Source organism: Sarcophilus harrisii, chromosome 3, assembly GCF_902635505.1.
Source record: "Sarcophilus harrisii chromosome 3, mSarHar1.11, whole genome shotgun sequence".
NCBI lineage: Eukaryota > Metazoa > Chordata > Mammalia > Dasyuromorphia > Dasyuridae > Sarcophilus > Sarcophilus harrisii.
The window spans coordinates 87827765-87841846 of record NC_045428.1 but is presented as its reverse complement, the minus strand read 5'-3'; positions in this window follow the sequence as shown (position 1 = coordinate 87841846).

The window sequence follows — 14082 nt, the reverse complement described above, 5'->3', positions numbered from 1 at the left end:
ATACTGTTCTCATGATTCTATCACTTTATTTGGCATCAGTTCATGTTAGTCTTCCCAGGTTCTTCTGACTCTATCATCATCATTCTTTACAATAGTATTACATTACAATCGTATACTACAACTTGTTCAGTCATTCCCCAAATAATGGATAATCTTTCAGTTTCTAATTCTATGCTTCCACAAAAAAAAGAACTATTATAATTTTTAACCATAAGAATCTTTTTTCCTTTTTTAAAAATAACTTTGGAATATAGATCTAGCAGTTGTATTGCTTGCATAAAAAGTATGAGCGGTATTATAGCCCTTTGGGCATAGTTTCAAATTGTTCTCTAGAATGTTCACAATTACACCAAAAATGCTTTAGCTTACTTATTTTTCCATAGCATTTATCATCTTCCTTTTCTGTCATGTTAGCTAACTTATGACTGTGAGGTAATATATCGGAATTGTTTGGTACTTTGGAATTGTTTTAATTTGCATTTATGTAATTATTAATGATTTAGATTCAGTATTTCATAATACTATTGATGGTTTTGATTTATTCTTCTGAAAATTTCCTGTTGACATTCTTTGATCATTTATCAATTGGGTAATGGCTCTTATTTTTATAAATGTAGCTCAGTTCCCTATATACCTTATCAGAGAAATTTTTCCTAATTTTCTGCTTTTCTTTCAATTTTGTCTACACAGATTCTGTTTCTGCAAAACTTTTTTTAAATTCCATATAGTCAAAGTTATCCATTCACCTCCCATGATCTTCTCTATCTCTTTCTTGGCCACAAAAAATAATCAGTATTTTTGAATTTGTTCAACAAGGTTCAAATTGTTTCTAGTACATTCTTGCTTTAATCCTCAAACAAATGTCCGTTTTCTACTCCTAGCTAATTTGGAACCATTTGTTTCCTCTTTCTCCTTTTTTGTGTAATCGCTCTTAGTTTGGGGTTCGGAGAATCATTCCCTCTAACCTCTCACTTATTTTTCTATCTCATGTCTTCCTTCAAGGTGGCTGGGATAGGTTATTCAAATTACTCTGGAGATGTTACACAAGATATCTCCAAAAAGAAAGGGAAAACAAAGGCAAGTGCTCTTGATTTAGGCACCAGTGCTGAGGAAGGAGATTTTTTAAAGTATTATGGAGAAAATATTTTGTTAAAAGACTGAGCTTTTGTGACCTGCTATCTTCTACAAAGATAAAAAATTTCAAGTGTACAGAAAATTCAATAGAAAACAGACTCAGATTAGATGCTTTATTAAAATTTGGAGTCAGTGAACAGAATATTGTTGAGTTTGTACCTGAATTTATGTAGTATTATGCAAAAATTCCTTCTCCTTCTTTCTATTTGGAAACCTTGGACATTCAAATAGGGCTATCTTTGATAAAAAATTGGTATAGTTCTGGTTTCTAGACCTAAAAACATGCATATTTTTTGACCAATGAAGGCTAACAGATTTCACCAGAAAGGAAATACTTATAGCAATGCCATTAGTATTTAACAATTAGTTACAGTAGACTTAACTTTTTAGAAGTTAACATTTTGGCTGTACAATAGTGCTGCTAAAAATGAGAACATCCATAGACCAGAAGGCAAGGCCAGGAATAAATTTAAATCTCTTCAGAAATGATCAAACTAAGGTCCTAACTCAGGAGTCGAGAAGATGACCAACCACTCTCTTGAGAGAGATTTTAGGTAGAGTAAAAAAGATCATGCTTATTTGTTTGACCTCAGCTAAGAAAATAAAAAAATTAATGACAACAGAATGAGTGCCTCTTCTTACTGCTAGTAGCCACAAAAGTCATCAAAGGGTACCATCAAAGGGTTACCTAGGGAAAAGATATCTTGTTTTTGCAAGACTTTCTGTTTCTAGTTGTAAACATGGAAAGTAGTGAGGAATGGCATTTCAGTTTCCACATTGATGTCTTCTGGGGAGATGAAACCTCAAACTCCGTGCTAATGTCATTTTTTAAAAAAGACCTCAGAGCTATAGCTTTAAAAGCTCACAATCATCTGAAATAATTTGAGGAGGCAGAAATTTGAAAAAAGTTAATCTATGGTTTAGAAACAGACTATAAAATAACATAGAAGTATAACAGAAGTGGAGAAAATAACAGTGAGCATGTGAATAAAATGGCATTTGTTTCTGGAAAGATCTTGATGATGTTTGACATTCAACTCTTGCCAGGTTTATATTTGGAGTAAGGGAGAATCAGAGTTTGAACATGAATAAGGATGTAGGTTTTGGAACCGTGTTATTTACTTATTTATTGGTGGTAGAGGAGAAGGCCTTGGAAATGACTTGATGCAATTTTGTAAAGACATAGGCAAGTCTTGACATGGTATACATTCTTTGGAGTATTGCTTATTCATATGGTTAGCACACAAATATTTTGCAGACATGGGAGGCCTAATGTAGTATTCAAATAGTACAGTGGAAAGTATTTTGGATTTGAAGTCAGAAGACCTGTGTTTGAATTTAGGTTTTGCCACTTACTATTTAGTGATCTTGGACATCTATAATTTTATCTATGAGATGAGGATGGCCTTTTATACCCTTCCCGGCTCTAAATCTGTGATCCCATGAAAATATTTTAATGTGCTGAGAAGTTGTAATTTCATTATTAGGGCTACTCTCCCTTTATATACAAATTGCAGTTCAACAAACATTTATTAAGAATCTTTGTTTAAGGCAATATAGTGGGGATTCAGATGCCTCCAGCTAAACTTTGTTTTCAACAAGTCATTCATCTATTAATATGTGTATCTAGTTATGTGAACCTTATGGAGTATTGTTGTTCTGTAAGAAATGACCAGCAGGATGATTTCAAAAAGGCCTGGAGAGACTTACATGAACTGATGCTGAGTGAAATGAGCAGGGCCAGGAGATCATTGTATATGACAACAAGTTTATGTGATGATCAATTCTGATGGACGTGGCTCTTCTCAACAATGAGATGATTCAGGGAAGTTCTAACGATCTTGTGATGAAGAGAACCGTCTGCACCCAGAGAGAGAACTGTGGGAACTGTGGGTAGATTACAACACAGCATTTTCACTTCTTTTATTTTCTTTCTTATTTTTCTTCCTTTTTGATCAGATTTTTCTTGTACAGTAAGATAATTGTATAAATATAGATGCCTATATTTGATCTACATATATTTTTACCATGTTTAATATATTTTATATTATTTGCTATCTATAGAAAGGGGTGAGAGAAGGGGGAAAATTGGAACACAAGGTTTGCAAGGGTCAGTGTTGAAAAATTATCCTTGCATATGTTTTGAAAATAAAAAGCTTTGAGCACCAGTCCTAAAGTCAGGAGGACCTGAGTTCAAATCTGACCTCAGACACTTAACACTTCCTAGTTGTGTGACCCTAGGCAAGTCACTTAACCCCAATTACCTCAGGAAAAAAAAAAATTAAAGAAAAAGCTTCAATAAAAAACTTGAAAAAATAATATGTGTATCTATAGGAAGGGTAGAGTGGGATGAGGGAGACAGGTACAGAAATTTCTACAATATAAAGAAGAATGTAATAAGTTTAAGTATGTGACCTAGGCAAAAGCATTGAGAAATTTTGGTACAGGTATGTAAGGGAAGGCTTCACGGATAAGATGGCAGCTGAAAGAAAGGAGGAACTTCAGAAATTATAGATGGTATGGAACTACTTAATTATAGGCATAAGGGATTATGTGAACAAAGGCATTCAATCCATCAACATATGCTGCGTTAGTATCCTGTTCATGTGAAAATAGAGGAAGGCCCACAGCACAGTGAGTGGATCCTCTGTGGTGAATTTAAGAAGAAAGATACAGAATAGATAGGGATGAATGAGTTGCAATCTACATAGGAAAGAGTCTTCCACACTGATAAGACCCTATAATTTGGAATTGGAATTTGAATCTGGCCCTGAGAAAGGCATAGGATAAGGAAAGAATTGAACAATTATTAAAGCCTTACTGAATCTTTAACAGGAATTTCACAGATGATTATTCCAAACAACAACTTGATCCTCCACTTTCACAATGTAACCCATTAATATATAACGATTAATGAAATTCTAGACCTATTTACTCTTATTGAACATATTTTTGATGTAAAAGTGCTTTCAATTTTTTGCCAAATACATGAAAAGATAGTTTTCAACATTCATCTTTGCAAAACCTTGTATTCCAAATTTTTCTCCTTCCCTTCCTCTCCTTTATTCCCCCTATACAAGCAATCTGATATAGATTAAACATGTACAATTTTTCTTAACATATTTCCATAATCATCATGCTGTGTAAGAGAAATCAGATCAAAAGGGAAAAAATGAGAAAAAAACAAATAAGCAAATAACAACAACAAAGATGAAAATACTATGCTTTGTTCACATTCAGTGTCCATAGTTCTCTCTCTGGATGTGGATGGTTCTTTGCATTACAAATCTATTGTAATTGACTTGAATCATCTCCTTGCTGAAAAGCGCCAAATCTATCACAGTTGATCATCACATTTTTGTTGTTGTTGCCATGTGCAATCTTCTCTTGGTTCTATTCACTTCACTTAGCATTAGTTCATGTAAGTCTTTCCAGGCTTTCCTGAAATCAGCTTGCTCATATTCCATTACATTCATATATCATAACTTATTCAGCCTTTCTCCAACTGATTCAGCCAACTCCAACACTCAGTTTCCAATTCCTTGTCACTACAAAAAGATTTACTACAAATGTACTTTTTTATTCTTAGAGTAAATTTAACAAATGTAATAAATACAGACGTCCAAAGAATTCACCTAGAAAAAAACTTGCCAAGGCACTTGGAAATGTTGTGCTGTTCCATAGAAATAAATTATGATTTTTGGGAAATTAGAGATTATATCATAGTCTTTCTCCCTTTTGATTATTTTCCTCCTATTTTTATGTTTTTAATTTAAAAATACCAGGAAATTCTCCCTTTTTGATATATACTCAAAAATAGCTGATTGTGAGGAAAGAATCTTGAAGCTGAAGAGATGCATATGGCTGCAGCTATTATTTCCCATGCCATTTTTCTACAGTGTGGAAAAATCTGCAGGATAGAATTTTCAACCAAAATGGATTTTTTTAAAGGAGTTACATTGTGAGCTATGAACTATAAGTAGCAGGGAATCTATAGGACTTCCAAACCTGCCATTTCATCTCTAATCCTCTGAGTTCTACAAAGAATTATGTATCTCCAGAAACCACTTTGTTTCTTTCTTTCTCTCTTTTCAAGAAAGCTTAGCTTAATGTGGTAGGAGTCCTTTCGTTTTCTCTGACTTTTACCCACTGGTGTCACAGTAGATATGATGCATATACCTCTCAGTTTAATTTGCTGCCTTATACAAAAGGGACTCTCTTAGCTAACCTTTTACATGAACATGATTCTAAAAGATAATAGCTCTTCAAAGAATTTTGAGATAATAACTGTTAACTCCCCCGCCAGATCTCCCTAAAGCATTTGACAATTAACCCAGTTTACTACTGTCTTGGAACTCTTTAGCAATGTTATCAGCCTCTAGGGGAATATCTCCTTCTAACATGATGGTATAAAACTTCTTTTTACTGCTTTTTAAAGTTTTTTAGTCAACGTCTCTATTCTGTATCTGTTTTCTTCAAGGTACTCTTTCATTTCTATGTTGTGATTTTTTTGAATATATGAATGACTACCAAATTTTTCTTCCTCCCTCCCTTTTCTTTCTTTTTTCTTCCCCCTTTCTTTCTTTTTTCTTTTCCTTCCTTCTTTTCCTTCCTTCCTCTTACCTTTTTCTTTCTCCCTCCCAACCTCTCTCCCTTCCTTTTGCACTTTTTAGATGTTATTGTACTAGATAGATATCTTTCAATGTTACTAAAACTAAAAATCTCCACCGACTTTTCCTACAATGGAAGTATCCAGTTCACTTCCCAGATATCTTCACACCTTTCTATCTGTTTTCTCATCAACATCTCCACATCCTCTCCACCAGAGACTTAGAATCCCCTCTTGGTATCATCCTGGACTTTGATGTTCTTCTTCTTGTTATTGTACAGTCATTTGTAGCCATGTCTGAGTCTTCACGATCTTATATTGGGTTTTCTTAACAAAGATATTGAAGTAGTTTGCCATTTCCTTTTCCAGTTCATTTTACAGATGAGAAAACTAAGGTAAACACAGAGTTAAGTGACTTGCCCACACAGTTAGGAAGTGTCTGAAGCTGGATTTGAACTCAGGAAGAGGAGATTTCCTGAGGTCCAGTGTTCTATCCACTATTCTACCAATCCATATCTAGAGTCTAATAGATGAAGTTTTGTCTTAATTTTCTGGGAGATAGATTGCTTCCCAGCAATCATCAAACTTTGTTTTTCCTCATGTGGATTTCCAGTTTTCCTTTCTGTGCTGTCTTCCCCAATATGAAAACAATCTCTCTGAAGGCAGTACTTGCTTCCATGTATTTGTTTGTTCAGTGCTTAGCATGATATTTGACCCATTGTATTTAGTAAATGACCTAGGCTAGCTAACTAGCTATCATCTATTCTAGCTCAATCTCTTTTTCTTGAAATTTAAGTGAATATTTTCCCTGAATTACATGTAAAAATAATTTTTAAAATTCATTTAAAAAAATTTTTTTACAATTCTCTTTCTTTGTAACTTCAGGGCAGTCTTTGCCCCTTCACTATCTACTTAATCTGATAAATCTAGACTTTTCTTTATCATTTAATTTAAGTTTGCCCATTCATTTTTGATCACCTTATTCATTGACTTCAATTTCTTCCTTACTCAACTTCCAGTCAATACCCTTTAATAATTGCCAGACTGTTAATGTTGAGTAAAATGTGAAGGATGGAGAGTGTATGATGCCTCTGAGCAGCATATATTTGCTCATCTTCACCGTTTTTATACAAGTAAAATAAAATTTAAATGAACACAAAAAAGACCTTTGAATGAGAAAAATAAATAATTAAAAAAGGCAGTCAGAGACTTATCATTTCACAACAGGATCATAATTGAGAATTGGAAAGGAACTTAAAGATCATTTAGTTCCACCCTTTCATTGTACATATTAGACAAATGAGACCCAGAGAGATTAAATGATATATCCAAAGTCGCACAGATTTTTTAAGTACCAGAGCTGGGAATGGAACTTCAGTTTTCTGACTTGGAAACTTATACTCTTTACAGAGGTATGTGGGGATTTATGAATATGTACAATACTCATAAGTCTTTTTCCTCCTTTTTTAGCACATGCCTTTACCTACTATCTCCCTGAATCATTGCTCCACACAGAAGGATAGGTAAAGAGAATTTTAAGAGCTAAACAGATCCAATTCACCATGTTAGGAATATGTATATTATTATAAAATGATATAAATTATTTAAAATACATTAAATGTTTATAAATATATACATAAATATATAAATATACATATATGTTATTAATTTCTGAACTTAATTAGGTTACAGGAGTTGGGGTGAAGGGAATCTCTTCCTTAACATTTAAAGTGTTAAAGTAAGGATATTGGGTTGTAAGAAGTACAGCAGAAAAACATTGGTTTTAGACTTGACCTGGATTCAAAACCTTTTAAAATTTTCTACCTCTATGCTCTTGGGAAGAATCTCTAACCCTCCAGGACTGTAATTTTCCTATCTGTAAAATGAGGACTTTGGACTGAGTAGCCTCTAAGGTTCCTTCCACTTCCAGGTCTATGATTCTATTATCAATATATCTCTTCTTGTAGCCATATAAATCATTGTTCAAATAGCTTTTCTCAATTGCATGCTACTTTTTCTTCCAGTCCCTGGTGCTCAAAAGCACCTAAGAGGGAAAAATACCAAGTCAGTTTATCGGAATAGGCACTGTACATAGAATCTCCATTCCTAAATTGTCAATACAATAAACAAAATATCAAACATCTAAATATTAAACCTAAATGAAAAGGTTTTCTAAAAGCAATTAGTTCTACTTTTCAATTTCAGGATAAAAATGCTCATGGGGTTAGGGGTATATATAATTTGAATTTGAATGGGACTATTAAACATACCATCATATACTTAGAGTCAGAAGCAGCTTTGTTGACATTCCAATTCAAATATTGGGTTACCAAGTTAACTTGGGACTTTGTGGAGTACAGTTTGTAGTTAACTACTACTATCCCTCAAGAGTGTATGTATTTTATGGGTTCACCCTCCTGAAACTAGTTTTTCCCAGGGAACTTACTTTCAGTATTTGGATTATAGATACAATTAGCTCAGAGCAAATGAATGTAGTGTTAATATGGTATAGTAGCTACCCAACATTTATTCCCCCCATAAACCTGGTGCAAAAAGCTCCCACAAATACACACAGGGAAAGTGGGCCAAAACTTGGAATTCACTAGAAGAAAAGCATATACAATTTATTCCTCAGGTTCGACAGGGCTCTAATATTCTTTCTTTTCTTATGTTTTCTTGCTAGAAATCCCAGGGTACAGCACTTCTCCTGGGTAGATAGCTTAAGTTCTCAGCTGAAGTTCAGTTCTTAACTAATTCTTCTTTGAATCCACAGCTGAAATTGTACAATATTTCAGAGTCTGATTCTTTTTGTACAGCAAAATAACATTTTGGTCAGGTATACTTATTGTGTATCTAATTTATATTTTAATATATTTAACATCTACTGGTCATCCTGCCATCTAGGGGAGGGGGTGGGGGGGTAAGAGGTGAAAAATTGGAACAAGAGGTATAGCAATTGTTAATGCTGTAAAGTTACCCATGTATATATCCTGTAAATAAAAGGCTATTAAAAAAATAAAAAATAAATAAAAAAAAAAGAATCCACAGCTGACTCTATCTCTGTTGTCAGCAGTCAACCTCCTTGAAGCTTTTTCTCTGAATCTGCTCCCTGATGGATGTCGTCTTACTAGGTGAGTAGGTCTGATATAAAAAGCCTTGGGAAATAGACATAAAGAGGAAGGATAAACCCCCTCCTTTCCTTTGAAGAAGAAACATTCCATCAAGCTCATTCTTGCCTCCCATATCTTGACTTTCTCCAGATCTGCAAACCTTAAGTTTTCCAAAGCCATTAAAAGATGTGCCAATTTTCAGTAGCTGCCCTTGGGATAACTGAACAGAGATAAATTGTTGAACTTCATTTAACACAATAACATCCTATCTCTGTTATATCCCTTTCTCTAGTTATAGCAACTGGATTAGGGTTTCCCTGTTCCCACTATACTAGTCTAAACCCTTCATTTGACAGATAAGGAAACTGAGACCTGGAGAGGAAAGCTAGGGTCATGCAGACATAAGGGGGAGAGCTGGAATTTGAACCCAGATCCCACATCTCCAAATCTAGTAGTCTTTCCATTCTGGCTGTATAGGTATTATGTAGGAAACATGGAATTTGAAAGTCAGTTGAAGTGAGACAGTTGTTTTTCAGACATGTCCAATTTTTTATGACCCTATTTGGAGTTTTCTTGGCAAAGATACTGGAATGGTTTGCCATTTCCTTCTTCAACTCATTTTACAGATGAGAAAACTGAGGCAAACAGAGTTGAGAAAACTCAACTCAGGGTTGAGACAACCCTGCTCAGGGGTCACACAACTACTAAATGTCTGAGGCAAGATCTGAACATAGGAAGATGAGTCTTCCTAATTCCAACCCCAGCACTCTATCTACTGTGCTACCTAGCTGCCCCATCAATTGGTATTCATTTCCAAATAATCATATGTAGTATGTTAATACCACAAAGTAAAACAAATGCTATTTAGAGTGAGTAGCCATCATCATTTTAAAGGAGTTGATCCCTACTCCTTTCCAATACTGAGACAGCTCCCTGAGCTACTACCCTGAGGTTCTACACATTTGTTTGTTTATTGGGTTTTTTTTTTTTTTTGGTGAGAAAAGGGGGAATCTTTCCACCTTTCAGGTCATTTTTTGTTTCCTTATTTAGCCTAGTGACAAAGTCAGGGTTATCTCTCTAAAACAGCCCGAGGTTTAGCACGAATTTAGAAAATGATTAATAATAATAGCAAATTTTAAAAATACAGTTTATGTAAGAATTGGGTCTCAAAAATCATTATGCATCCTATTTTTTTAAAGTCTCACAGTTTTCCTGTCATTTTTCATCCTGAAAATAATTTCCTTCACAGTTATAACTCAGAGGAGCCCTTCAGGTTTGTAAATAATTGCTTCTCCGAACAACAGCTTATGCAAGATGGGTGGTAAGGCAAGAAATATACATGCTCTTCACTACCTCATATATACTGGCAGGTGGAGAAGATAGGCTGATAAAATTCGTCACGGAGGCTGGTTAATTTAATTTTCTGCACTGCTTTGTAAAACCTGTTTATAGCATAAAAATGAGCAGTTTAGATGCATTCAGATGCATTCAGTCAGATTTATTAATTAGTAAATGAATTAATATAATTCTCTCCCTCTGGCTTACATCTGTTTACTTTGGTTTCATTCCTAGATCTAGGCCACGAGTCTGATTTTCAGTGCAAGGCTTATTGCTGAAAAAAACACAAATCAAAACAATCATTTGCTCTGGATTTAGCCTGTGCTCATGAAGCAGTTCCTTAGGGACCAATGAGGGAAATGGCAGAAGCTTGTTTCTTCTTACCTTCCAATCTTCTTACACACTACTATCCATCACTAGCCAGTGACACTAATCTCCTGACTGTTTGATGAACAAAACAAGTCACCTCTCACTTGTAGGCATTTTTCTCTGACTGAGAAGGGAGACAGATTTCACTGGACATCAAACAGGTTAAGATCCCATGGCCTGGATAACTTCTCCAGGGGTCCTCAAACCACAGCCCACGGGCAGCTGAGGACAATTATCCCCTTCACCCAGGGTTATAAAGTTTCTTTATTTAAAGGCCCACAAAACAAAGTTTTTGTTTTTACTATAGTCCGGCCCTCCAATAGTCTGAGAGACAGTGAACTGGCCCCCTATTTAAAAAGTTTGAGAACCCCTGCAAACTCCCTGCTTTAAAGCCAAAGTCCTATAACTATTATTGTAGTTATTGTATCTGCTGCTCTGGTACTTTCTTCTCTCTACATCAGTTCACACAAGTTCTCCCATATTTCTCTGAATTCCATCATTCTCCTTCCTCCCCACTTCCTCAGATACCTTCTTTTCTATGGCTCTTCAGCTTCCTTTTTTGTATTACCTCCCCTTCTACCATTAGATTGAAAATTCTCTCAGGGGACTATTTTTTTTCCACAATTGTACTCCTGACTTATCATAGTGCTTGGAATATAATAGGAGCTTCATAAATGTTTATTAACTGACAGACTAATAGAAGAGGAAGAAGAAGGAATAACTTAAATATTGCTCCAAGTCCTGCTGAAAAAACTTGTGGGAAATTAAGGAATAATGTGGGTGAAATGAACATAAGAGTTGTCACAGAGGAGCACATAGGTGTTAAGGAATCCTCTCCTTACCTTTAGTACCTTTAGTATCAGGTAGCTGTCTCAGGTACCAGCATTAATACCAGTCTCACAAGGGCAACCCATAGACTGCTATATGGAAAGAATCCCAAAGTTAGAATTAAAGTCCATGGGCTAGCTAGGAGGCACAGTGATAGTGTGCTGGGATCCAGCTTCCTGAGTTCAAACCTAGCCTCCAGCACTTATTAGCTTTAATAAGCAAAACTTGCTTGTCTCAGTTTCCTCATCTGTCAAATGAGCTGGAGAAGGAAATGCAAAACCATTTTGGTATCTTTGTCAAGACAATCCCAAGTGAGGTCATGAAGAGTTGGACAACACTTAGGAACATCAACAACAATACCTAGATTTATATCCCTGCTCTATCATTTGGTGAATTTGGGGCAATCAAAATCTCTGGTCCAGTTTTGGTTTTGTATTCCCAGTACCTAGAATAGTATATTTAATAATACACATAATAGGTATTTAAATAAAATTTTTGTAGAATTGAATTGGGTAGGCAACTGAGCTCTATGGGTCCAGTTTACAGTGCCCCCAATAGATAAACAGAGCTTCTTATGGCAATCATGCTTTCCTAGAGACTTCTAGTCAATCAGTCAATACACATCTATTAAGAAGTCCTTACTATGTGTTAGGTGAGGGCCATCTCCAGTCATCATAATTTATGTTTTGCCTCTGCATCAGATGACTCTGGAGAGGAAAGTGAGGCAGGTAACCTTGCACAGCCCTCCCTCACTTAAATCCAATTCACTTGAATGTCAAGGTATCAACACCTCCCAGAAGTAATGGTCCTTTTGGAAAACAAAGGAGAAACAATAACAATGCATCAGGAACTGTGCTAAGTACTAGGGAATATACAAAGAGAGACAAAAATATTGTCCCAACCCTCAGAAACCTCAAATTCTAAAAAGAGAGACAATATGCAAACAACCAGACTCATACAAGGTAAGTAAATATAAATAAGAGTTAGGAAGGCACTAACATTGAAAAGAGGAAGAACAGGGGCCTGAAAAAAAATCCTACCTCCTGCTGAAAGTGGGATTTGAATTAGGTATTTTTAAAAATAGTATTTTATTTTTCCCAATACAAGATAGTTTTCAACATTCACCTTTGCAAAAACTTGTGTTCCAAGTTTTTCTCCCTCTTAATCCGCTTACCCCCCCAAAACAGCAAGAAATTCCATATAGGTTAAACATGTTGAACTAAGTCTTTGGAAGGACTTAGGAAGAAAGTCAGGGAAACCAGAAACCAGAAGTGAAGGGGAGTTTTCCAGGTATGAGTCAGACAGTGACAAATGTCCAGAGTAGAGAAAGAGTCTTCTTTAGGAAAGAACAAGGAAGTTGACCCTGATTGTAGAATATATGTAGGCAGTTGAAAAGAGTAAGGCTGGGAATTTATTAGGGGGCCAAGTTGTAAAAAATTTTAAATTCCCAAAAGAGGCTTTAAATTTGATCTTGCAGGTAAGAAAGAACCACTGGAATTTATTATGTAGAGGATGTCATGGTCAGATCTGAGCTTTAGGAAAATCACTTTCACAGTTGAGTGGAAGATAGAATATGAAAACTGGATAAGAAGGGGGCAACCAACCAGCAGGCCACTGAAGAAGCCCACTGTCAATGGAAAAAGTGACAGCATTTCTATCTGATGGCACTGTTAGTCCACACCCAATTTGGTGCCCTGAAAAGTTATATAGCTTCTGGAGTATAAGCCTGATCTGGAGGTGGAGAGAATGTCAGAAAATAAATAGAATTGAAGGAAAAAGCTGCAGATTATTTGTAGCCCTGCTACAGTCAAGGCAGAGACTCTATTTTGATCTTTCCAATGAATAAAATAGTTTTCTCCAAATTGCTAACGAAAATGGGAAGAGGTGAGAAGACATACATGAAAAACAAACATCTGGCTCCTTGAAACTTGCTTAAGACAAACCCTGACCAATGCAAGGCCACTAAACAAATCAAATACTTGCCACAAGTATTCCATGAATGCTGAATATGTACTTAACATTATGCTAGATGCTGAATATGACAAAAACATACACATACACATGCACACACATCACTGCTGCTCTTCTGGGAAATTATGGGGATAAGCTGAGTAATTCGGATATAGAGGAGTAAAGGATGGGCTAAGAGAAAATGTTATCCAAAAAAATGGGAATACTATAGTCAGATGGGGTTGGGGGCTAGTCATTTGCCAGACTTTCTATAGCCTGACATATAATCTAATAAATAAGTTTCAGTTACTAAACAAAAGGACATGGATTTCATTTTCAGCCCTTTCATTAGAAAGTTTGCTTCCAATGGTTTCATGTGACTTGGGGAATCTGTTCCTCACTTTTAGTCAAGTACACAGGCATTCCAACAAAGAACATTGCTCATGCTCATTAGTACAATATGGAAGCATGAGCTATGTCAAAGAATTTTCCCATTATTCAGATATTCTATTTTTTCCTTGCTCTATATGTCCCTCCACTTTTATCTTTATTTTTTTCTTCAAAAAGTAGATCTAATTTTGGCAAAATTTCATCATGACATGGCTTCATACATTAAGGCATGTTTATACATAAATAGCATTCTGTAGTTTACAAAGCATTTTATATACATGATGTCATGAATCAATCAAAATGCATTTATTAAGAGCCTACTGTTGAAGTATATAATGATCTCCTGGTCCTGCT